Source organism: Sceloporus occidentalis, unplaced genomic scaffold (genome assembly GCF_023333645.1).
Source record: "Sceloporus occidentalis isolate IW3139 unplaced genomic scaffold, rSceOcc1.0.p SCAF_34, whole genome shotgun sequence".
Lineage (NCBI taxonomy): Eukaryota > Metazoa > Chordata > Lepidosauria > Squamata > Phrynosomatidae > Sceloporus > Sceloporus occidentalis.
In genome coordinates this window covers 6,418,351-6,445,523 of record NW_028317014.1, presented here as the reverse complement: position 1 = coordinate 6,445,523, position 27,173 = coordinate 6,418,351, and positions in this window count along the sequence as shown.

Genomic DNA, 27,173 nt, shown 5'->3' with positions numbered 1-27,173 from the left:
AGGAAACATATACTTGGAAGTGAGTCTGACTAAGGTTCTGCCTTCCCGACATAAAAGAAGACAGATTAGACTGCAACTCTCTGGAAAACTCCTACCAACTCTAAATGTTAAAGTTCATGACAGTACAAGTACAAAAAGACTGAACAAGCATGGTTTGTTTTGAAGAGTTGCCAGTAGAAAGCCTCTTCTCTCTAAAAAGAACATGGCAGCACCGATCAGGTTTTCAAAGTTGTATCTGAACAAACCACAAGACTTCTGGAACAATGTCCTTAGGGCGGTCAAGACCAAAGTGGAGATGTTTGGCAATAATGCACAGCTCCACTTTTGTTGAAAACCAAACACAGCATATCAGCATAAACACCTCATACCAACTGTCAAGCATGGTGGTGGAGGGGTGAAGATTTGGGCTTGTTTTCCAGCACCAGGACCTGGGAACGTTGGAGTCAAATGTGAGGTCACCTGTCCGTTAAAGCTTGTCCGGGTCATGCAACAGGACAATGATCTCAAGTACACCAGCAAATCTACAACAGAATGGCTGAAAAAGAAAAGAATCAAGGTTTTGCAATGGCCCAGTCAAAGTCCAGACCTCAACCCGCTTCAGACCTCATACAGAAAACAATTAATTCAAGTTATTTCTGCTAAAGGTGGTTCTAGAAGCCGTTGAATCATAAGGTGTATATAGTTTGTCACACATGGCTTCTCCATTTTGGCTTTATTGCCGTTGATTAAATCATAACACGGTGTAATATGTCATGTGTTGTTGTTCATCTGAGGTTGTATTTACCTCATTTTTAGACCTGCTAAGGAACAGATGATTGTTATTGTGCCCTAATATGTAAAACCATAGAATTAAAAGAGGATGAACATTTCTTTTTCATATATATATATATATATTTCCGACAGACTGCTATTAACTAAAAAACTGCAATTTTGTTAGCTCATGCTAGTAAACATAACACTTAAGAAAAAAAGGTAGCACAGGGTGTACATTGCAGTAAATATGATCAGGACATTTCAATCTGCTACATCTGTAACAAAATATCTGCAAAACATCTGTAAAAAATAACATAAGATAATTTAATAAAAGTCAATTTATCAAACCACAATATGTGCAATAATGATATATGCCATCAGATGTAGTCATGATATCAATTATTTTATAATGTTCCAGCTGTAATTCATATATGAAGAATGATATCAGTAATTGACTGTATCATCTACCGTTAATCAAAGGCACCTCTTCGGATCAAGATGAGATTGAAATAAATCAACATCCATTTTAGACAGCAGAGAAATAATCCACAAATATGTTGGTTCTAGGCTTAGTTTATAAATAGTTCCAATGGATTAATCTGAGACAGATTTATACAGTTTTAGGCTTAGATTAAATATTGGACGTTCGCTACTGTGAACAAAATAATATTGCTTTGGAATAAAGACTTTAATTTCCATATACCACAAGAAGAAATGTTTAATTCTATGTCAACATTTACAACTTGTCATTTAGATGGTTGTCATTTAAATTGTAAGTAGACATGGCATTTGAAATAATCACTTTGCTTGTGGCAAATGCCATTTATTGCTATATGCAAATTAATGCTTTGACATACAATTAACAAAAAATGAAGATAGATGTTCCTGCAGTATAAATGTAATCTCCATATAAAGTGCACACAATTACACTTTTTCTACTTTAGGACTATAGTCTAGCCTATTGCATTCAATTAAACTTTGTTTTAACATTAGTATATGTTAACCATAGTGTTCATAAATGTGTTTCAACCCCCGGGGTACAATATGAATATAAGCACTCCAAACAAAATTCAAATGTTTTATCTATCCCAGTTCTAGCACTTAGGGAAAGTTAATTAAATAACCACAAGTTGTACTGAGCTCCAAAAACCAATGACAATTGTGGCTTTCATATAAGACCAAGTACATTGCTCTGGGACTCCTGCCACAAAGTAGGCAATATGTTTTTGTTTTCTTTGTTTTTTTTAGAATACATAGAAAGAAAACATTGTAAAAGCCTTTTCAATAGGTGTTTAAATGGAACGAATGATGGTGGAGATTTTCATGACCATTATTAGGGTGCATGTCTCGGAATGGCATCTAGCCGGGGACACACTCAGGTGAGTACTGCAGGTGCACCGCACCTATGGGCTCAGTAACCAAGGCACCCAGTGGCGCATCATAATAAAGACACTTCCTCATTTATAATAAACAAATGAACTTAAGCATGCATGGGATAGGCATATCAGCATCTTATCTACATCAAATTCTGTGTTTCTCTCTTTCTATGTAGGTGAAGATTCCCTGATACTGCAATATATGAATTTGTGTTCTGTCAGAAGATTACCATCGAGGTTAAGAAAATAATAAAACATGGAAACTAATCAGTCTGCAGCTGCTTCTCTTATTTTTGTCAGTGGTAGAAAATGCCATGTATTCTACCATCCAAATAATAGGTGTTCTAAAACATCGAACAGACTGCTCTCTGAAATAACACAAACAAATAAAATTGTCCTTTCAAGGTATTAAATATTTAGAAACTCTGTGCGTGTAAAAATCACTTTATTAACCTTTTCTCACAACACATAGTTCAGTTCATAATGGATTTTTCCATCTGGTACCTAGAATTTTATATTCTCCAAACAAGTAGGAAAATAAATGTCTTGCAATGTCTTGCTCTTCTCTCTTTTCACTTCATCTCTTGGCAAACTAAACAAACTCATTTGGCTTCCCGTATCACAAAATATGCAGATGACACTCAAATCTACCCGTTTTCCCTTAATCTCTCTTCTTCTCCCAGTCCACATATTATCAGCTGTTTGTCTGCTATTTCTTCTTAGAGGACAAGAAAAATAAATTTCTTCAAAACTAAATTCATAATCTTCCCTCCTTCCATCTTTACCTCAGTACATGAAATATCAATCTCAATTAACAACACATTTGGCTGTGGTGTGGCTACCGTGCAATATTTTCTATCCTGGCCCCTAGATGTACTTTGTGTTGTATCTACATGTCTAAAATTTTCTGTGTGTTTTATGATTAATTTACATTTCCTTATCTTTTTTTGTTTTCTATACCAGTTATAAAAATGTTATAAACCCTAGGAGCAAATATTAAATTCCAAATATTTTTAACTATAAGGAGAGTGATGTTTGCACCTCCAACCTATAGGTGTCACCCTCTCCCCGGGTCCAAGATTTACTTCTTCCTGTCCCGGAAAATAGAAGTGCAGTCAAGGTTCAGTAGGGTCACGTAAGAGTGCACTATATGACCCTGTGGTAGAAGCACAGCAGCTTGCGCTAAACTGCAAGTAAGTCTTAATGTAAGTGTCTGTATATTAGTTTGTGTGTCTTAGTCGAGTGTGAGGGTGTATATGTGTCAGAGTGTGTGTCTGTGTGTGTTAGTGTGGGTTTGCGTCAATATCAGTCTAACTAATGATATTTATCTAAAGATAAAGATACCTACGAACATCTGGTGGTGTGAATATACCCCTCCCTGATTGCAGAAGATATAGGCCCTATTGGGGCCCTCTTGGGGCCAATGAGAACTCATTGGTTTATTCACTAAATTTACTCAGTGTTGCTTTAATTGTGTTTTTATTAAAATATACATCCTTTACGTTGTAAAGATAAATCATAGAAAAATATGTTAAATATAAAAAAACTGAAATTCACAGTTCTCCATTACACAGTGAAGCTTGTTAACTGATTGTATGAAATTGTTAGGATAAAGTGAAGAAAGTTAATTTATTGTATTCATTCGATGCAGCAAAAAGCAGATGGTCTAAATTCCATCAACACTTTTGGATTTTTGGGGGTAATTGATTACAGCTCCAAAACATTTACTATTATAAGGTTATGAGCTGTAATTAAATGCTGATTTCATGGCATTGGCTGTAAAGGTTTACACATTTAGTATACAGCTTCATATGTCAGATTAATCCAAGAAAATATATTTTTTTTCTGCCATTCAAAGGATGGCACTTTGGTATGAACAGAAAATAGCAAATCTATTCTGAATTTAATTGCCACATACTTTGTTGCTATAGCAACCAACTCAATGGTACAGTCAGAAACAGAAAAAAAGGATTAATAATTTTGCTTCATGGGAAAAAATTATGCAGTTGAGTCAATATACATGCATATGATTATATATATATATATATATATATATATATATATATATATATCAAGAGATAAAGGGAGAGAGAAGACCACAAATCTGCTAAATTATGAGATGAGAATTTAAAAAACTATTGTTTTCTGCAAATATGTTTGGTAAATCGTAAGCCACAGTGATTTCTTTCTAGATGATCTTTCCTTTACAAATAAAATTGGAAAACACCAAGTCCTAATGCTTCCTTCAAACTGGATTTTCTAAGGGACTCTCTTATGATGTCGCAAGTATTCTATTGAAAAGGTGTCTCTGACTAAATATTTTAGTGGTCTTAAGGCTAGGTTTCCACTTGTTTTTTTTTTGCTAAAAACGCCCATAAAAACGCCCATAAAAATGCCCATAAAAACGCCAATAGCGCCACCTGGCGTTTTTTGTAGTGAAAAAACGCTGCAGCCAGATGTTAGCTGTTCTTCAATAGGAAATCGCACAATGCCATATCCACTTGGCGTTTTTTTGTTTGGCGTTTTTTCAGTCCTCTTTGGCGTTTTTTTGCTTTTTTGGGCTCTGTGGCAGTTTTTCAAAATCGCAGCATGTTGGCATGCAAGGAAATCTTGGCGTTTTTCTCCAATAGAAGTCAATGGGAGAGAAAAAACGCCATGAAAAAGCTATGTGGGTTTTTTGCCTTGGCGTTTTTTATGGCGTTTTTTCCACAGTTACAATGCAGAGGATGGACCCAGTATCTGTGTGTCCTACGAGAAATAGGCTGGAAACAAACAGTTTCACACAAAACAAAGTTCATATTGAATTTTACACCATTTGGACCAAACATGCCATTACAAACAAACCAACGGGATCCTGCGTGCCAAAAGCAACAGCAAACAATTTGCACCATCATTTGGGGCCAATCTTCCTAGAGGAGCAGACATTCGGAATAAAGCATGCTTTACAAACCACAGAAAAGAGACAAAAGGGTCCGCCGGGGCGTTTAAGTAGAACTCTACCAAGTAAAGTACATCAGGAGGGGGCAGATACTTGCCATTTATCCTAATCCCTTTTAGCTGGGTGAAACTTCTAACTTGTAAAGGCTGAAAAAACTGCCTAAGGTCAAAAAAAGCAATTTCCACAGAAAGGCTAAAACGCCAGAAAAAACTCCAGAAAAAACGCCAAAACGCAGGTAAATGCAGTGGCAGTTTTCTTGGAGTTTTTCCTGGCGTTTTTCATCAAGAAAAAAACCCAAGTGGAAACCTAGCCTAATGCTTATATTTCCCCCCTGCTGGTTTAGCTTAATAAACATTTTAGGTTATGGTCATAAACTTTAGTCAAAGAATATTTTAAGCTTACCTACGATACCAACCAAGGCACATCCGACCAGATAACTTTTGTGAATATGTTTTAATTCTTACTTTACAAAAATGTATTCATCTGCTGTCTTTGTAATATACTCTTACAACCCAACAAAGTATGGTGATTTTGTGCCTCACATTTCAGCTTATTTTTGAAAAGTATATATATATATATATAGCGTTAGAAACCTACTGGGTTTGAATCTGAGTTTTAAGGTGAAACACTGCTTCTCAGCAGTTGAGTGTACTTTATCATTCGATCATGCCCTATCCTGTCCAGATCCCACCTTCAACCAGCCCACTTTTCAACCCATTAAAGTCTGAGACTTGTCCCATCTCTGTACATGGGTAACAATGCCACTTTCTATAAGGAACAGGGCAAGAAGAGATCTGGACAGCCTGGGGTGCATCAAAAGGGGCATAGATGCCCACGACAAGGAAATAATTCTACCCCTGTACAAGTCACTAGTCAGACCACACATGGAATACTGTGTACAGTACTGGGCACCAGTGTACAAGAAAGATATAGTGGAGCTGGAGAGGGTTCAAAGACGGGCAACCAGAGTAATAAGGGGAATAGGAGGACTACAGTACCCAGAAAGATTATCAGAATTAGGGTTATTTAGTTTGGAAAAAAGACGGCTTAGGGGGGCCTTAATAACTATGTATAAATATATAAGGGGGCAGTACAGAGATCACTCCAGGACTGTATCTATAACAAGGGGACATCCTCTACGGTTGGAGGAAAGAAGGACAGTAAGAGCGGTGAGATTATGGAACTCTCTGCCAGAGGAAGTGGTAATGGTAAACTCAATAAAAGAGTTCAAAAGGAGCCTGGACGTGTTTCTTGAAAGCAATAATATTACAAGTTATGGATATTAGATTAATAGGGACAGAACGTTGATCCAGGGATTTATTCTGATTGCCATATTTGGAGTCGGGAAGGAATTTTCCCCCTGGTATGGGGCAATTGGCATCTGCTTCATAAGGGTTTTTTGCCTTCCTCTGGATCAACACAGTAGGGACACAATATGTATATAGGTTGAACTTGATGGACTTTGGTCTTTTTTCAACCTTATGAACTATGTTACTATGTTACTATGTTACTAACCCCGAGAGGATCTCAGGTATGCACATATTCCATACCCACCAGCCTTCTATCATTTGCTACCACTTGTAGATAGAGACATCTCTCTCTACAGCTAGTCATTCCTATTCTGCTCTATCTCTAGCCTTTAGCTCCACAATTGTGGAAAATGTTGGAAAATAATAGTTATAATTGTCTATAAATTGTATTTGCAGACCAAATACCCAAGAATAATAAATATAGATTGTTTCATAGCCTTCTTTGTATGTGTCATGGATGAAAAGTTTATTTGTATTCACTGCTGTTCATGAACTTGAACTTGTGCATGACCCGAAGTACTAGTTTAGATTGTAATCATGTACAAGCTTGCTTTCATACAACACAAGAGAAGACCCAACAAAAAGGCATGTTGTCTTGTGGCTTTTCATCTCTCACCTTTCATTCCTATGTTATCTTCATAGTGATATGTTGCATTTTGAGCTTTTGTGATGAATAATGTTTTTTTATGAGCTTTGTAATTTATAGCTTTCATTTGTGTAAGGTCACTAATCAAACCTTGCTATATAATTACTGGTTTCATGTACTACTACAATTTACCAAATGTCTTATTTAGTGTAAACAATGCACTGACACCATGGCTAGGAGTTTCTGCAACTCACATTAGGTATTTCTCTAATATAAGTATACAAAAGCCTTAGATGTTATTCTTTGCTCAAAATGTTTAATCACATAAAAAACAATATAGAAACTTTTAAGAAGCCTTTCGGTTTTCATAGCAGCAATCTTTCAGTGCCTGCTTTTTGTCACAAAAAATATGAATGAAAGTTTATATGATGAAAGATTGAGTATTCAACGGTCCAAAAAAATATTTTTCCAATGCGCATTTAGTTACAAAAATGCTATATTTTACAGAATGGATCAAGAAGCACATTTAACAAATGTTGTTGTCATCTACCCACTTAAATCTCTGTGTGCTACTAACTCCAACTTTGTTGCTTTCTGTCTTCACGTGTGTCTTATGAGTATAGGCCTAAAGATGTCAGAAACTCCATACCACGAGTTCTTATGAATTCCAAAGTCTATGAAAATATAGACACCGCAGATCCAGAGTAGAAGACATTTCATGATAATGGTCCTAATTACTTATGCCTATAAGGATTAAAATCATGATCCTTCAGTCTCCACAATAAACAAAACCTTGAAGATGGCAGGAGTAATGAGGCTGGTGCCAAAAGAGCACTAGATCTTCCCATGTCCTAGCTAAACTTCAAGGAAAATATGCTTCATGATGTATACTTTAAAACCCAATAATTAATGTGGGTGAGGCCCTACTAACTTTTTGACATGGGAATAGGTGCATTAGCACTCCTATGTCCACAAGACTTACATATTACCTTTATATATTATTTATATAAAACTATATGAATTTATATAAATTCCTTACCATAGCAACACTATTTCTGACCTTTACCTTCAATGAAGATAATGGTAGATTATTACTATAAAACCTTGATTAAAGGTATATAAAATTAGATAAACCTTGATACAAAGGTATATACATTTATTTAAATTCCTTACCATGGCAATAATATTTCTGACCTTTACCTTCAATGAGGATAATAGTAGATTATTACTCCAAAACCTTGATTAGAAAGAAAAAGCAACCCACTCAAAGAAAGATAATTTCTTCTTTCTGATTCAACTGATAATATGTTCCTGAGCAACAAGGTAACAGCAGAGTAGCATAAATTAGATGCATTTCTAAACCTAAATCTCATAAAAACTGAATATAAAGCATTATTAAGTACATTTGAAAGTCACTCGTAGATTGCTTTCTGAGGATGTTACATAGAAATTATTTAATTACTAGGAATACGAATAATTTGCTGCCGTTTTTAAATATAATGACATTACATTATATTACATTTAAACAAAGCTGGCCTAACACATCTTCCCGTGCAACCTCAGAAAAACAAAAAGTCGTGTAATGAGGGTCCTTTTCTAGTCTTCTTTTTGCAGACCTCTACATTCAGTAATGAAGGACCTTTGACAGCGCATTAACAGTAAAGGTACGCTAGGGATGCCAATTTCATATATATCATCCTGAGTAAGGGTCTTGATTGGTGTTCAACTTTTCATGCACATGGATTCAGGTTTTCTTTCTATTGATTTTTTTTCCGGAACAACACTACATGTGAGTTTTGCAGCATCCAGTTATCTACCCAAGGTTTCCATGTGGTTCAAACCTAAGTAGGGTAGGAGGTGGGCAAAAACATTAAGACAGGAACTGGATCAGATATTCTAGTTCTGCTTCCTTTTTACCACAGATCTCAGATTACCATTGTCCCGTACTACGCCAAACAGTACTTATTGCAAAACAAGAAGTACAACCAAAGATTAGTTTTAATAAATTAAATTATTATTACATTTGCGTGCCAAGTTATGATAATTTTTGTAATGTCACTGTAAATGACCTCTAAATTTTAGATTGTATGTTTTAATAATATTTTTTTCTAGGGAAAGAAACCGTTCATCAGAACAAAAATAAAAAAACCAATTCGATTGGGAAGACTGTAAGTGCAGCTGCAAGTGTTCTTACCCCCCAGCGAAGTTACATTCCCCCTGGCGTGTTTCAGATTAACCAGAAACAAACAGATGCTCTGACTAATTATCTTTTTACAAACCATAGATGGAAGTTGAGCTTCTCCGAGATAGTTTTTGGTTCGTAGGACTGATTGGTGGTGCACTGCAGATGCCAACGATACAAGAACTAGGCTCACTGTAATTACAGCAGCATCACAAGTCATTTACTTTTCTCTTCTGAGGTGGTGAGTTTTTCAAAGGAGAAAATGTGTTACAGAGAACACAAAAGCGGGGAAAGGCCTGCTGAGGATCAAATCATGAGTTGAGTAGTACGATACGTACATATTCTATATGCTTATAGAACACCATAAATTACTTACACAAGCAACCCTCTGGAATGAGGGATTTTGGAGGACACTGCAATAATCTAAATGCTTATTTATTATCATTATTTGAAGGTCAATGTAAATTGGTGATGGGTCTGTTTTTGGTTCTTTTTTGTTTTTTTAGGGGCTTGCAAGTTTGTAATGTGTGCCTGTTTTCATGTTGTTCAAAAAGTGACATCTTAGACAATACATTTTTTTTTTTAAATTCTGTTTCCGTTTTATTACTGATCATTGATGTCACTGCAGAAGCCCTGACAGTTATTGACGGATATTCTGCATGTGCCTTACATAAACACATTATATTGTGGAATCTGGTGGACTGAGCTGAGTTTGATATTGTTTTTTTTCATTTTTGAACATTTACCAGGCATTCTGTTTTTAATTATATTTTTGATCATTAAAGAGCAGTACATAAGCCTTGAAAGTTATTGCTGGGTATCCTAAATGGGACTAACATAAGCATATTACACAAGATAATTTCAGACGGTCTGAGAATTGGTGGTTGTATTGAGTTTACCTAAACATCATAACATCATAACCGTACATACACTACATGACTAACAGTACGTAGACACCTGACCATCACACCTTTTGGAATAGAAAATTAAATGTAAATTATTACTATTTATTGTGGTTGTGGTGGTGGTAGTGGTTGTTGTTATACTATTTTGAATAGACAATCTCCTTCAGCATGTTTCAATGCAGGCAGAATAACCAGGGGCAAAACTAGAAACCACAGGGCCTGGGGGCGAAAATTGCCTTGATACCCCCATCTTTAACAACTGGTCTGTGCCATCATTGCCCCCAAACAACTTGACTGTGCTTTTTTGCCCGTTGCCCCCCTTCCAAGATACACTCTGGCACACATATGTAAACACGCTTACATAAATTACACACACTTACTCATACACACACAACTACACATCCGTGCTCACACCAGACAACTACACATCCATGCTCCTTTCCTTCTGTTGCCTTTTTTAGAATCAATGGAAATAAAATAATTTAATTTAGATGAGCCTGAAAACAGTTTTGCGAGTGCATGACCTCTATATTCTGCACATTGTTTTATCATAATTTTGGCTACACTATGCTAATTGGAACAACTATACAGGATCACTGTTCCCCTCTTAAACCAGCGCATTGAGGATCATCTTAAAATGTGGCTATCTTTATCTCTTAGTTTGTTAGCAACTAATAGATCAGCTTCAGAGGCTGCCATTATTACTGAGAATGAAAGATTATTGTATCTTAAAAAATATTTTTATATTTTTTTCTTAAGAAAGTGATGATGTCCTTCATATTCATATTACAGATGCATTTGCCTAAATGATGAGTGAATTTGCCAAACATCAGCAATTATATTTGGCTTGCCTTTTTTTTGTTTTGCAGTGGATTGGATACATCATACATCAGAGAATTCCCCTTATATTCACAAAACATACTTTTAGACATAATCAGCAATTGCCTCCACAATATCATCTAGTGGCTTTACTGCATAATAACTTTCCTAAGACAGCAGAATATAATAACCCTGTATTAGGAAGCTTGCATACTATTAGGATTTTTATTTCAATCACACTATTAAAAAACATTAGACATACTCATGAACTACAGATCCATCGTACATCATCAGCTATTATCTGTGTCAGCTTTTGTCTTACTTGGGGGACCTTGATCTGGCTAATTCATTTGATACGCTCACTTTAACCAGATCATGACTGTTGCACCCTACAGCACTCATCTATGCGAATACTCAACCCACCCTTGAATATGACATAACAAATGGTTTGAAGAGACGGGTAGGAGACTTACTACAGTTATAAGACTTGATTAACACTTCTTTGGAGATTGGCAAAGTTTTAGCGGCAAGTTCTTACTGGGAAATCAAATCACCCATTAGATATTGCATAGAACCTGTCTTGCACCAGCCAATGCCATAAGATTGGTTTACCTGATAAAGACAAGTGCATTAAATAGATTGTCTCCACAGTATATGTTTCATTGTCTTTGGTCATGTCCATTGATTACTGGACACAAATACATGTCTTTGCTAAATAAACTCTTAAATTAGTTTTTCAGCTGACAGCAGCTAGGGCTCTTCTTGGCATATTGACAGTCCAAAACCTTCTTATCCACTGCAAAAAAACAAAAAAAACCAATGTTGTTTACTTTGACAGCAGTAGCCAAAAACAGACAAACAGAAGTTAAACAGACATTTCAATATATTTCTTTTACATGGAGAATTACTAGTGGGTAATAATCCCTTGTGGGAGGCATGGTCTGTCTAAAGAACTTATCTTGAATTTATCTAGTTTGGTATTTTCTGTGGTGAATATTTATTTGCTGCAGTTGGTGGTTCTTGATATTTGTATACTACTTTTCTGGAACAGATGTATCAAAAGATGTGCTACCCTTTTGCAATGACATATTTTAGATACTTTATACTGTATATTAGACTTGGGCACCGGCCAACTCTTCTTGTCCATCTTCATGGGGAAACAAATCTTAGTTTTTTTCTTTAGAAGGGGTTAATACAGGGTTAATACGGTACGCAGCAACTTTGGCACCAGGATTTTAAAGGTATGTACAAGCAACTCTATTGGTCGCCGGCAGGGGCATCCTCTGCCATCAACCAATGAAGTGTAGCTGCTCTTCATTGGTTAATGTCAGACGAGCCCTCTGCTGGCGACCAATAGAGTCGCTTGTACAGACTTTTAAAATCCTGGTGCCGAAACTCGAATACAAATGCACAAGTCTACTGTTATCATAACTATGTGCTGTATTCCTTGTAATATTATATATATAATATTATATTATTATATTATTTTCCATAAAAATTACTCAGACCTTAATACGAACACTGAGCATTGTGTGGGCCTCACCATTCTGCTATGCATGAAGATCTGTATGGCATCACTGATATCCCAAGCATGCTAAGGGTCCAGCACAATGATAGAAGTCTTTAAAATCCTCTCCCGCAATCCATCACTAAAGGAATTGGTTGATAAACCTGGTACAACACTGCTGAAAACTCATGCTTGAAATCTGTGCCACCCAGCTCTTTACTGGGGAGAAATATACTTGATGGGCCTCTGGGGCTAATCTTTAATTCCATAAAGTAAGAACGCACTTATTCAGAGGACTAGTTTATTTTCAGTTCCAGGATCTATTTTTTGTTTTTTTGCCCGACACTGATGCCATCTGCATTGACCATTTGCTTCTCTTGACATATTTAGCATGATCCAATTGCTGCTTAGGCAATGTCTCAGCAAAGTGGACCACATACCTGATAGATCAACCCATGTATGTAGTTGGTTGTTTCATTGGAGGTCATTTGATCATTTTCATGGTCCTTTTTGTATTCTTATGGCCACAATGTCCTAAAGCAGACAGCAGTCTAAACTAAATGGTCATCAGTGAATAATATTTCCATAAGTATGCTATTCCCAGTTATAACCTCAATCATTCAAAATAAAACTGTTATTTCTACACAAACCTAGTCTCATAACTATGCATGTGTCACACTGGATTGCATAATATGCATTTCTGCTTTAACAGTGCATTGGATGTTCTAGATGAAACCGGTTCTTATCTACAGATAGAATAGCAATGAGGAATTACCATTTTATTTGTAGATAGCTGTTCAGTTGAACTCTTAGAACCCGGTGCCTCTATTAATTGAAAAGCTTTGTTTGTATGTTGATTGATGGAGAGGTTAATGTAAATGAGTTGGCACAGATTAAGTAGTCAACTAATTTTTTTTGTTTTCAGCTCAAAACATTAAAAATATATTTTCATGTTGGTTTCTTTTCTAAGAGTATAACCTACTATTGTTGGATGCTACCTAAATTGGATGCTATCATTGTACAATTCCCTGTAGAGTTGCGGTCTTTGTAATGTTTCCTTCAGAAATATTGACTTAATCAGCATATGTATAACCTCATTACCAATATGTTCACATGTTTTCATTGCTTTTGTCTTTGCAGTATAGATAATAAAAGAAAAAATGCCCTAATAACACTTTATAGAGAAAATTGCAGGTAACCTTTTATTAATACTTCTGTATCTGTAATTCTCTTTCCTATTACCAGCTTCACAAATACTAGATTTTACTTAGTGGTTTTGATATGTGTACCAACTTATATATTTAAGTTCCCATTCCTTGTAAAACCACAACTAGTATTATAAAAGTTATACCACTATCGACCACCCACCCATAAGCTAGGCCACTATGAAAAAAAGCACAATGGAAGGGTCTGTGTATCAGAAGGTGTTCTTACTAACCCTCTGTGTCCCTACCAGTTTTTGAGAACCATCCAATTTCTTCACATGATGACAGGGATGCACAAGAAACATTGAGAATTACACAAATTCACTTTTACTGCCAGGGTTTGTGTGAATACATGAACTTTTTACATTTCCCCCCCATTGTCTCAGCTTTTGGCTAGTGGATATAGGGTCAGATGGCCATGGGCTGGGGCTTGGTGTGGCACAATATTTAGTTTCATGTGTTCACTGGTACATCTGGTAGGCACACATATAGAGCTGCAAGTGCATGTGATTACTGCATTGGCTCATATTGGCTCATTGGAAAATATTTGGAACAAAACTGCATTATTGGACTACACTATAACACAAAGGATTTGGGAAAGTGACAGATAACCTTAAACTCATTAACACAGCTATTAGATACATCATGCTCCATGTTCTGTGGTTCCAGCAGGCAAACTACTGAAACAGTGACGCAACCTAGATAAACAGACCATTTCACTCATTTTCTGAGCATTCATTTCTAAGTGTAACATATTTATGTTAGTCATCCTTGCTTTTTCCTTCAACATACCAAATTATCTCGCCATTCAAGCGTGTTTCTCTGAAGGCTTTATGTCACTAAATTCATACTAACAAATACCGATGAGCAGATGGATGCTTATTATGGGTTCAGAAAGGTTCAGCACTGCTAATAGTGAAGATTAATACCTTCATGCAACAAAGCAATCTGGACATTGTGAACACATTAGACTTAAAAACATTTGCTGTATTTAGTGAGAAGGCCAAACATTCAGAGCTTAACTACAACTTTTTATTATACTATGTGCAACCAGAGAGTCCACCCTTCAGTCTTCAGCTATCCAGCTCGGCTGCATTTCAGTTTCAAAATGTGAATGCTTATCAAAAAATTACTCATAGGCACAAAAACAACAACAAAATAGCAAAGTGTCAATGGCAGTTAGAAATAAAAAAAATAAAAAGTGCATGAAGGGTCCAAAATATTTGGTGCAGTATCAGCCTAAACATTGAATGTGCATCTGTGCACTCCTCACAAAAGCACACCAATGTGCCAAGAGCTCTAACCAGGGAGGTCCAAGTACACCTCAAGCTCCATTAACTCCTCCTTAAGATCAGTGAGGCACAGTTGGCATCCCTTTAGGCATAAGTGAACAAGGAGGTGCATGACTGCACCCATTGTTATTCTTGGGAGGAACCCCAAGATATTGACAAAGACAGAAAATATGCACACAGAGACATGAGAATAAATTAAGAACAAGGATCACTCAGGAGAGGCTCAAGTGTTAACACAAATGTGCAGTTACAGAGGAAAAATCCCAGAGGTGAAAAGTATCTAGTCCACAAGTACAAAACAAAAATGCAAGGCATCTTTTGCATAATGGAACCAACAACCACAGGTGACCCCTTCAGCTAGTGGGATGCAGTTGGTATCGTTCTGCACAAGTTCTGCACAAGTGAGCAAGAAGGTCCACATCAAGATTTGGTGTTACACTTGGATAGAACCCCCAAGATATCCCCGGTGAACAACTAAATTCAAGTCTAGCTCAACCAGGGACATACAGGGTCTTAATAGTCTGCTCTCCAACATGTCAATGCTTGTGAAAGTCTCAACTAGACACTAAAAACTAGAAGAACTTTAAATGTAAAGGCCCTTCTATGATATCAGAGATGGGCAAGATGAGCAGTGCAGACTGCCAGGATTAATGTTGGCAACAAGAAAATACAGCAAAATGGTAAATTATTTTAAAAAGGAATACGTTTAGGTAAGATGTATACATAGAAGTACATAATATAAGAATCTAGGAAAGTTGGTGAAAATCTCTATGTGGAAGAGCACCTATAATGCATTGCCTTTATTTAGTCTTTCCTTAGAATATAATGACATTTATGAAGGGTTACAATATAAAAAGCATTGTTCTCATGTCTCCTTGAAATCTGTTCATTAATTGTGAGTTACTCTAGTTCTTGATGTACTGTTCCAAGCAACTATTGTTTTCCACTATGCACTTAATGGTTACATTTAATGATTACTGTTTACATATACTATTTAACAAGAATTAACCAGTTCAAGCAGACCAATGAAACCTGCCTTAGACAGCATACCGCTATGATGACCATCATCCAACAGGATAGGATTGGCTTACTACTGGTTTCAGTCACAGCTCAACTTTGACTCATGCTACTCCTTAAAATTTGAGCCAGGGGGGTCATCAGTAGTAAACACTGCATGTCCTCGCTCATTCATTACACTATTGACTGCATTACACTAATGTCTGATTTCATTAGCAACTTTGGTCGCCTAAGTGAGGAAATTCTGAAACATAAGATGGACTGAAATGGGCCGATTTAAATCTTACAACAACATCAGTGCCCCTAGTAGGTCATCTTTTCTATGAGGCCCACCACAAAAGATATTAGCACATGCATTTAAAGCACATAAGTCTCTCGTCGGTGAGTGTACTCGCTCTGTGTGTGACTTGTGTGCCCTTTAGTCAGTCCAGGTTGACCATCTCTAGATGTGTTACAGTATATCCTAATGATCTGCTGCTTATAACAAATATAGCTGACAAAACACATACATATTTGGAACTTCAAACGCACAAAACAAGTTTTTCTGTCAAAAATAGAAGTCTAAAATCATATACTTATAAAAAAAGATAGCTCTTACTGTAAGTAACAATTTGAACTGCTGTGAGAAAAAGCTAATAAGCAGGCACAATTTGGCTGAACTTCAAAGTCAAAGCACTGTGCAACAGAACATCATTCCAATCGCTGTCTACAGAAATATTCTGTAAAATCCATACGTGTCTGTGTAACCCAAGACATTTGCAGAAAAAAACCCCAGAGATTAATAATTCAAGGGATCTTTCCCCGTTAAGCATATTACTATTAAATAAACACTTAATGTTTTTTCTTATCTACATCTCAGAGACAGCTACTAGAATTGTTTGTGTTCTATGCAAATTCTACAGGAAAACAAGCTATATAAAGTTACATCATCAACGGCTTTCGCGCAGAAGTCAACACTCTCTGCAAAATTTAAAATAAGATTATAATATCTGCAATATTTTGACTTTGAATTAGGAAATTACATTTGACGATTCAAGCGGCGATACATAAAAAAAACATACTCGCTGTTTTACAATGCAAACATATGTATAATGTATGACAGATTGACAGATATGTTATATCGTTCTGCATTCTGCCGACAAGGAGTACTAGCGTTGACTCTTCCGTTCGTCTTAAACATGCAGATCACATTCCCTTGAGATACTAATCTTTACCCAAGATGCAACTGGCTGACAGAAAGACAAGCTTACAGCGTGGAAATGCCAGTTCAGTTGACAAGAAAATTCTATCAGTATGCAATGTTTATACAGCACAGTTTAATAACAGCAGTTCGCACAGTCTGCTCTCTTGGATCAGAATAATTAAGCTTTAAGTCTTCAGAAATTTGATTAATTCTTACAACAGTGATCTTATATTTTGCTGTCTAATTTTACAGTTCTGTTAAAAGAAGTACCACAAAGGCTTTAAGTAGCTGTGATATTGTCAGGTGTGGCGGGGTCCGAGCACAGCGCAGAGAGACACCGGATGAAACAGCAGATGCAAAACCAGGTGATCGTTAACAGCGATGGTTTATGTAGATAGCAGCAGGAACAAATGTAAAAAGCAGTAGCGTGTACAACGCGGTATTGAAAGGGTTAAGGGAAAGTCCATAAAGCCAGCCAAGGGTCAAAATCCGTGAAATCCAAAATAGCAACGTTCAGCAGTAAGGATAGGGGATACAGCAAGGAACTTGAACAACCAAGTACTGAATGTGCAGGGCTGCAGGTTTAAATAGCCTGCCAAAGCTGTGACTCCTCCCAAAACCCCTCCTTCCCCTCATACCTCCAGTTCTGGTGACTGTCCGTCACCTCCTTACTCCGCCTCCCTGGCTGCCCACAGCAGTGTTGGACCACAGGACACGCCCCCCCGTCATCACACTCGCCCCAGCGCTTGCCGTACGTGGCGGGCGCAGCAACAGAGGCCGGGGATGCGGCCTGCAGTTCGTGGACGCGGCCGAAGACGCTCCTGGACGGCGGGGAGAGCAGGTAGGATCCTGACAGATTTATGTCAATGTCCAGGTGTTTTTTTTACAGCACATATTACAATCTTTCCATATTTGTATGGATTATACAAGAGTTTCCATAAAAATCCTTCAATATTGTTTTAAATTCTGCTATTTTTAATTAAATTAAGTTTCTAGCACCAGATGAAATATAATTGAAAGTAACCAATAACCTCCCACCAGATTTTAGAATTCCGATTTTCTGGTTAATATTCTGATTAGCTTTGTTTTTTTACTTATACCACGAAGATAGAAGCTGACAATACACCACAAAGATAGCATCTGACAAGTTTCTTTGCGTTCTGCATGCTAGTTGAGTTCCATTGGTTCATCACAATTGTCAGCCGACTGTGCTTCACATGGCTGATTTTAAAGAAAATAGTTCTATAATTAATCATTAGTTTTAAGACTAGTGGGTGGTCTGTGATGTTTCCTTTTCTTATTTATACTTCGACATTTATGAAACACACAACCCGCTTTCATGACATCTTTTCTTGTTTTGATGATTTCAATGGCTTTTGGTCTGTTCTTGGTTTTAGAGACGATGAATGCTTTAAACAACAAATTTGTCCTGCCAGATTAAGAACAATTAATCTGTTTCTCGCTTTGATTAAAAATTGGAATGAGATTTAAAGGCTATATTCTTTTCCAGAGGTATGACATGAAAATTAAACACATGAGCCTGAGTTATGAACAAATAATACAGACTGCATTGTACACACGGTTGGTAAAATTAGGAAGTATTTAGAATTCAAAATAAGAAGCAAGCAAAGGGTTCATCCAATAAAACTGCAGAGGGCACACATTTAATTATTTTTCTAAATAAAGGAAAAATTGAAGTGGCGATTACTAATATGTTCGATTGAAATTACAGACAATGCCTTTTTCATCGTGATCCCTCAGCCGCTGACTAACTCATAAAACAATCATGGTGATCCTTCACATCTAACAGCTAACTTGATTAACTTTTTCTGTGCTTACCTATGCAGATCAGTTACAAATTGTGGTCTGTTTTGCAATCTATTTTGAATACCAATATTTCTTTTTGCTATGCTATTTCGTTTTTATAACACAGTTTGTCCAGTACATATTGGTAATGTTTAGTTTAGCCTCTGTCTCTACGAGTCGAATTTTCCTGTTATATTAACGAGATATCTGAAGCATACTGATTTCCAGCTACTGAAATCCTACTGCGGTATTATTTATAATCATTTCTCACTGCTTATCCTATACTTGCGATGACACTTATACGGCAGACCCTTCAGACAGAGCTTACGTTAATGCTTTTTTGAGTCATATATTTCATTCCCAAATATTGTTATGGTATTGCATATACATGTACTATATTATGTATTGCATATTTCTCTTCCTATAATCTTGTAAATCTCTGTGAGCAATGATAGCAATATATAAAAATGGACTAAGGCTGTGTGATTGCTCTCTTAAGTATGAGAACCATACATCATGCCCACCTTTTTTCACCTGAAATTGGATTGTACACTATTCTTAAATGAGAATGTACATAAAGAATGATCATTACTATTGCCCTATGCATCTGAAAGATGTACTATTACAGAAAAATAATACTACTGGATATAATAGTCATACTGGGAAATGCAATCTGCATCACAGCCCCCACTCAAAGTATGACTCTGACTGCATCCGAAACAATTTCATAAGAAGCAAAAACATATAAAATCTTAAACATATACTTTGCTGTCTTTTTGCATCATAAACAACAGACAGATCAAAATATTAACAGATTGTCATGAAGAACAGGGTGTTACAGGGTGTAACGATACCATTGTAATATATGGCAGGTCGTTCTCTTACCTAGATTATTGATACTTCATATAGTGGTCATATAGTAGGCCAACTGGTGGCAAAGCATAAATTAAGCCAGAACCCAGCCCCAGCTCATTGAGCTTCAGGAGAGAAAAGACAGACCGTCCTGCTACAAAAGGAGGTCCTCAACTGCATATATCAGAATGTTTAAAAGGTCCAAAATAGGAGGAGGTTTTTGAACCTGATTCTTGATTGGATTGCACTCCTCCTGTTGACCTTGACCAAGGATAGAAGGTGTTATACTTACTTATAAGTAGATTTATGTTTGGTTATTTATAAAAAAAAACATTGATTGTGGAAATGTGTCTAATCAATAAACAATCAAGCAACAGATAATTTCCATAATACCTTTTAACAGTACATCTCTTTAAAAGTATATGTCATAATCAAATTGTTGTACAGTCATTAAAACAGAGTTGTTTAATATTTGTATTCTTTTAATCGTGTAAACTAAACACACAAGCCAATAACTGAGGACCACTGAAGTTACCTAAATCACATTCTCCTAGGGTAATAAGGCTTAGCAACAATAACAATGTCTGTCAAACTGTGATTTATTTACAGTTCAACACAAGAAATACCCAAAACAAAATAATAAAATGTTTTTATTTTAGAACGTCTCGCAATTGAAACATGCTTTATGTACGGTTTACGTTATCTCCACTCCTTATTTTCTTCATACATGTGTGCTCCTCATGAGGTCATTGAAGCATAGCTAACCCACACTATTTAAAAAACGTGTTCAACCTATATGTCTTGTTAAAAATCTGATACATTGACCCCTGAGCAGGGCATACAGGCTGCCAGGGGTTAATACCAGTCAGACACAGCCAGATTTGAAATACAAAACGGGTAGCCCTACAAGCCAGGGTTGGTTCACAGAGCAGGTAGTCAGCCAACCCAAGTCTAGTACACAGGTAGATCAAAACAAAAGCAGAATCAATATACAGGAAAGTTGTCAGGCAAGCCAAAGTCAGCAAACGCAGGATCGGGTAATTGCATGCTGGGGTCCGGCAACATGACAGTTTTCACTCTAGCCTTTATTACTCAAGAAAAACCCACTTCTTCGTAGAAGGGTACAATTCGTAGAATATCTGCCACTAATACAACTCCCACATTCATCACGGCACTATTTTTCTCTGTACTTTGGGTTTTTCTACACTCCATCTCCTCTTTATTGTAAGCATGGGAGCAGGGCGCTCTTTACTAATGTATCAGTTTGCTTAAATCTGTCAATTCTAGTTTGGTTATACCCTTTGAATCTATGTACCAAAAGTGTGCCGCATAATTTGTTAGCATTATATCAATAAAATATAATGATAATGATTAGACTTGTGCATTCGTCTTCGGGCGAACATGAAAACGAACACGAAGAGTGCGTTTTCGTGTTCATTCTGAAGACACGCCGAAGAGAAGACAGCGGCGGTAAAACGTAGGCGAAGACGACTCACACCACGAAGATCTTCGTGAACGTCTTCGTCGTCGTCTACCATTCCCCCCCCCCTTCTAACTTACCTTGTCTTTGCGGCATCGCGGCAGTTCCCGGAAGTGGAAATCCGCAGGTTCGCCGTCACGGGTTACAGGGCAGTGCGAATGAGCCTATTGGTCGCCTACAGGGACCTCCTCTGGCATCAACCAATTGGTTGATGCCAGAGGAAGACCCTGCAGGTGACCAATAGGCTCACTCGCACGGCCTTTGTAAATTGTAAGTTAACCCCTGACAGCGAACCTATGGATTTCCGTTCCCGTTAACCCCTTCGATGCTGCGTTAGATAACGGGAGCGGAAATCCGTAGGTTAAAGGGCCGTGCAAGCGACCAATAGGCTCACTCGCATGGCCCCTTAACCCTTTAAATAAAAAAGTTAACCCCTAATAAAAGTTAACCCCAATGCTGCAACTTACCCGGCAGATCCCACTGGTCTCCCTCCCTGTTCAATTAGTTAAATGTCCGTACGAGCAACTTTATTGGTCGCTCGTACGGACATTTAACTAATTGAACAGGGAGGGTGTGACGGAAGCCTCCATCACTGGGGCCACTGGAGAAGCCTGACTTCCAGCCTCCTCCCTATTGACTATGGGCCCTGGGTTTGTAAAGGCTTCTGTGGCTACCCCCAGCAGTATCATCTCATCACTGGCTGAGGGGATTATCTCCGGCAGACAGCCAGGATCTGCCACCAGGGAGTGACTGCCATTCTGTCCGTTTAATGTCGTATAAATCAGTCTCCCCCCTATTGTATTGTTAATCCTGTTACTTCCCCTGTTGTCTCTGGGAGGCAGATTAAGGGGGCGGTTTGTGTCCCAATATCTTGTTTTATGTAAATGTGTGTTTTGCTGGATATATCCAGTCCTGCGTGTGAGAAATAAATCAGTCTTCGTTTGGCTAAACCCTACACTGAGTCTTGGATAGTGACTGGGGAACCGGGGAAAGTGTGGTGTCCCAAGTTAAGGGAGCACAAGACAGCGGAGGTAACATAGTAACATAGTAACATAGTAACATAGTTCATAAGGTTGAAAAAAGACCAAAGTCCATCAAGTTCAACCTATATACATATTGTGTCCCTACTGTGTTGATCCAGAGGAAGGCAAAAAACCCTTATGAAGCAGATGCCAATTGCCCCATACCAGGGGGAAAATTCCTTCCCGACTCCAAATATGGCAATCAGAATAAATCCCTGGATCAACGTTCTGTCCCTATTAATCTAATATCCATAACTTGTAATATTATTGCTTTCAAGAAACACGTCCAGGCTCCTTTTGAACTCTTTTATTGAGTTTACCATCACCACTTCCTCTGGCAGAGAGTTCCATAATCTCACCGCTCTTACTGTAAAGAACCCCCGTCTGTGCTGGTGTAGAAACCTTCTTTCCTCCAGCCGTAGAGGATGTCCCCTTGTTATAGATACAGTCCTGGGTATAAATAGGTCCTGGGAGTGATCTCTGTACTGTCCCCTTATATATTTATACATAGTTATTAAGTCCCCCCTAAGCCGTCTTTTTTCCAAACTAAATAACCCCAATTCTGATAATCTTTCTGGGTACTGTAGTCCTCCCATTCCCCTTATTACTCTGGTTGCCCGTCTTTGAACCCTCTCCAGCTCCACTATATCTTTCTTGTACACTGGTGCCCAGTACTGTACACAGTATTCCATGTGTGGTCTGACTAGTGACTTGTACAGGGGTAGAATTATTTCCTTGTCGTGGGCATCTATGCCCCTTTTGATGCACCCCATGATTTTATTTGCCTTAGCAGCAGCTGCCTGACACTGGTCGCTACAGGTAAATTTACTGTTAACTAAAACTCCTAAGTCCTTTTCCATGTCAGTCGTCCCCAGTGTTTTCCCATTTAATACATATTCCCAGCCTGGATTTTTCTTCCCCATGTGCATAACCTTACATTTATCTGTGTTGAACCTCATCTGCCACATCCCAGCCCAAGCCTCCAACCTATGCAGATCCATTTGTAATCGTGCGCTGTCCTCTATTGTGTTAACCACGTTACAGAGCTTAGTATCGTCTGCAAAGATTGATACTTTACTATGCAATCCCTCTACAAGGTCATTAATAAATATATTAAAAAGAATAGGACCCAAAACTGACCCCTGTGGTACCCCACTAGCAACAGTCACCCACTCAGAGTATGTACCATTAATAACCACCCTCTGTTTCCTATCACTGAGCCAGTTACTTACCCACATACACACATTCTCCCCCAGCCCAAGCATTCTCATTTTATGTACGAGCCTTTTATGTGGCACCGTATCAAATGCTTTGGAAAAATCAAGATATACGACATCCAGCGATTCACCCCGATCCAGTCTTGAGCTCACCTCCTCATAAAAGCTGATCAGGTTAGTTTGACAGGACCGATCCCTTGTAAACCCATGCTGATATGGAGTCATACACTTATTTTCATTGAGATACTCCAAAATAGCATCTCTTAGGAAACCCTCAAACAGTTTACACACAACAGAAGTTAAACTAACAGGCCTATAATTCCCCGGGTCACTTTTTGTCCCCTTTTTGAATATTGGCACAACATTTGCTATGCGCCAGTCCTGGGGAACAGACCCTGTCACTATAGAGTCCTTGAATATTAGAAATAGGGGTCTGTCTATTACATTACTTAACTCCCTTAGAACGCGGGGGTGAATGCCATCTGGACCTGGTGATTTGTCTATTTTGATTTTTTTTAGGCGGCACTGCACTTCTTCCTGCGTTAGACAGGCGACATGTACTGGGGCATTTATCTCATCCTGCTGTATATTACCTGGCATTTCATTTTCCTCTGTGAATACAGCAGAGAAGAATATATTTAATAGATTAGCTTTTTCCTGATCCCCGTCTATAACTTCTCCCTCATTACTTTTTAAGGGGCCAACGCTTTCATTGTTAACCTTTTTACTATTTATATAGTTAAAGAACATTTTGGGGTTTGTTTTACTCTCTTTGGCAATGAGTCTTTCTGTCTCCAATTTTGCTGCTTTTATCTGATTTTTACATATTTTATTTTTTTCCCGATAGCTTTTTAGTGCTTCCTCACTGCCTTCCTGTTTTAGTAGCTTAAATGCCTTTTTTTTGCCATTTATTGCCCCCTTTACATTTTTATTTATCCACATTGGTTTTCTCTTGTTCCTGACTCTTTTATTCCCATACGGTATGTACCTTTCACAGTGAGAATTTAAGATATTCTTAAAAATCTCCCATTGAGCGTCTGTACTCTTGTTTTTGAGGACATTTTCCCAATTTACAGTGTTAAGGGCTTCTCTTAGTTGATCAAACTTTGCCCTCCTAAAGTGCATAGTTCTTGTGGCTCCTCTAAGAGTTCCCTTATTGAAGGACAAGTTATAATGTATCATATTGTGATCACTATTTCCTAGATGTCCCCTGACCTGCACATTAGTTACTCTGTCAGGTCTGTTGGTTAATATTAAGTCCAGTAGGGCGCCCCCTCTGGTCGGGTCCTGTACCATTTGGGACAGATAATTATCCTTACTTATAGTCAGAAACCGGTTTCCTTTATGAGATTCACAGGTCTCGGTTTCCCAGTTTATGTCGGGATAGTTAAAGTCCCCCATAATAACCACCTCATTGTGATTAGCTGCCTTGTTTATTTGCTTTAATAATTGATCTTCTGCTGCTTCCATTATATTTGGTGGCTTATAGCAAACCCCGATCAGTATTTTATTATTTTTCTTTCCATATATTTCTACCCATAATGACTCCACATTATCATTTCCCTCACATATATTCTCCCGCAGTGTGGCCTTTAGGCTGGACTTTACATAAAGGCAAACTCCTCCCCCTTTTCGTTTTTTCCGATCCTTCCTGAATAGACTATACCCATGTATGTTAACCGCCCAGTCATAGCTATCATCCAACCATGTCTCTGTTATACCCACTATGTCATAATTTTCTTCAGACATTATTAACTCCAGTTCGTCAGTTTTATTGGTCAGACTTCTGGCATTAGTAAGCATACAATTTAGAGGTGTATGGTTTTTTTCCCTATGAAGCCTATCCCTATTAACTATTATAACCCCTCCCTCTGCTCCACCCCCAGGTACATTTATAAGCCCCAGCTCTCTATCTACACTATCTTCCCCTTCTATATTGTAGTTTCCCTCCCCCCCTTTCCCTAGTTTAAACACTCCTCCACCCTTCTGACCATCTTCTCCCCAAGCACAGCTGCACCCTCCCCATTGAGGTGCAGCCCGTCCCTACCGTAGAGCCTGTATCCGACAGAGAAGTCGGCCCAGTTCTCCATGAACCCAAACCCCTCCTTCCTACACCAGCTTCTGAGCCACTTGTTTAGCTCCCTAATCTCCCGCTGCCTCTCTGGTGTGGCACGTGGTACAGGTAATATTTCAGAAAATACTACCTTGGAGGTAGTCGGTCGGACTAGCCAGCTCCGTGACAGAGGGAGACCAGTGGGATCTGCAGGGTAAGTTGCAGCATTGGGGTTTTAAAACCTCAATGCTGCAACTTACCTGGCACATCCCACTGGTCTCCCTCCCTGTTCAATTAGTTAGTCTGTGCCGGGTTAAATGTCCGTACGAGCGACCAATAAAGTTGCTCGTACGGACATTTAACTAATTGAACAGGGAGGGAGACCAGTGGCATCTGCAGGGTAAGTTGCAGCATTAGGGTTTTAAAACCTCAATGCTGCAACTTACCCGGCACATCCCACTGGTCTCCCTCCCTGTTCAATTACTTAAATGTCCGTACGAGTGACTTTATTGGTCGCTCGTACGGACATTTAACTAATTGAACAGGGAGGGAGACCAGTGGGATGTGCCGGGTAAGTTGCAGCATTGAGGTTTTAAAACCCCAATGCTGCAACTTACCTTGCAGTTGCCACTGGTCTCCCTCCCTGTTCAATTAGTTAAAGACCAGTGGCATCTGCAGGGTAAGTTGCAGCATTGGGGGTTTTAAAACCCCAATGCTGCAACTTACCCGGCACATCCCACTGGTCTCCCTCCCTGTTCAATTAGTTAAATGTCTGTACGAGCAGACTTTATTGGTCGCTCGTACGGACATTTAACTAATTGAACAGGGAGGGAGACCAGTGGAATGTGCCGGGTAAATTGCAGCATTGAGGTTTTAAAACCCCAATGCTGCAACTTATCCTGCAGATGCCACTGGTCTCCCTCCCTGTTCAATTAGTTAAATGTCCATATGAGCGACTTTATTGGTCGCTCGTACGGACATTTAACTAATTGAACAGGGAGGGAGATCAGTGGGATGTGCCGGGTAAGTTACGGCACCAGGAGTTTAACAGTCTGTACGAGCGACCCTATTGGTCGCCAGCAGGGGGCTCGTCTGCCATCAACCAATGGCAGACGAGCCCCTTGCTGACAACCAATAGAGTTGCTCATACGTACATTTAAACCTGGCGCCAGAGCTGCGTTAACCCCGTATTAACCCCTTAACCGGGAAAACGAAGAAAACCGATGTAAGGTTTGTCTTACCAGAAGGAATCCGATATGCAGGACTGGAACACACTTGCTCACAAACAGAACACACGCAAGGGGCCTGGTGAGGATAACAGGGCACTTGGTGGTGTAACTGTAAGCACGAGTGGTCAGAGGGCAACCGTTTAGCAGACCAGGGTCGGGACGCCAGAGGTAAACGTAGTCGGGTCGGATAGCCAAGGTCAGGATGCCAGAGGTACACGTAGTCGGGTTGGATAGCCAAGGTCAGGATGCCAGAGGTACACGTAGTAGCAGGGAGAGCCAGGGTCAGGAAACCAGAGAAACACAGGAAGCCGTTTAGCAGACCAGGGTCGGATACCGGGAGAACAGGAACAAGATATATATATATATATATATAGGATACGGGAGGAGCTCACGTAATACGGACAGAACCAGTATAACTGAGCACTGAGGATACTGTGCTCG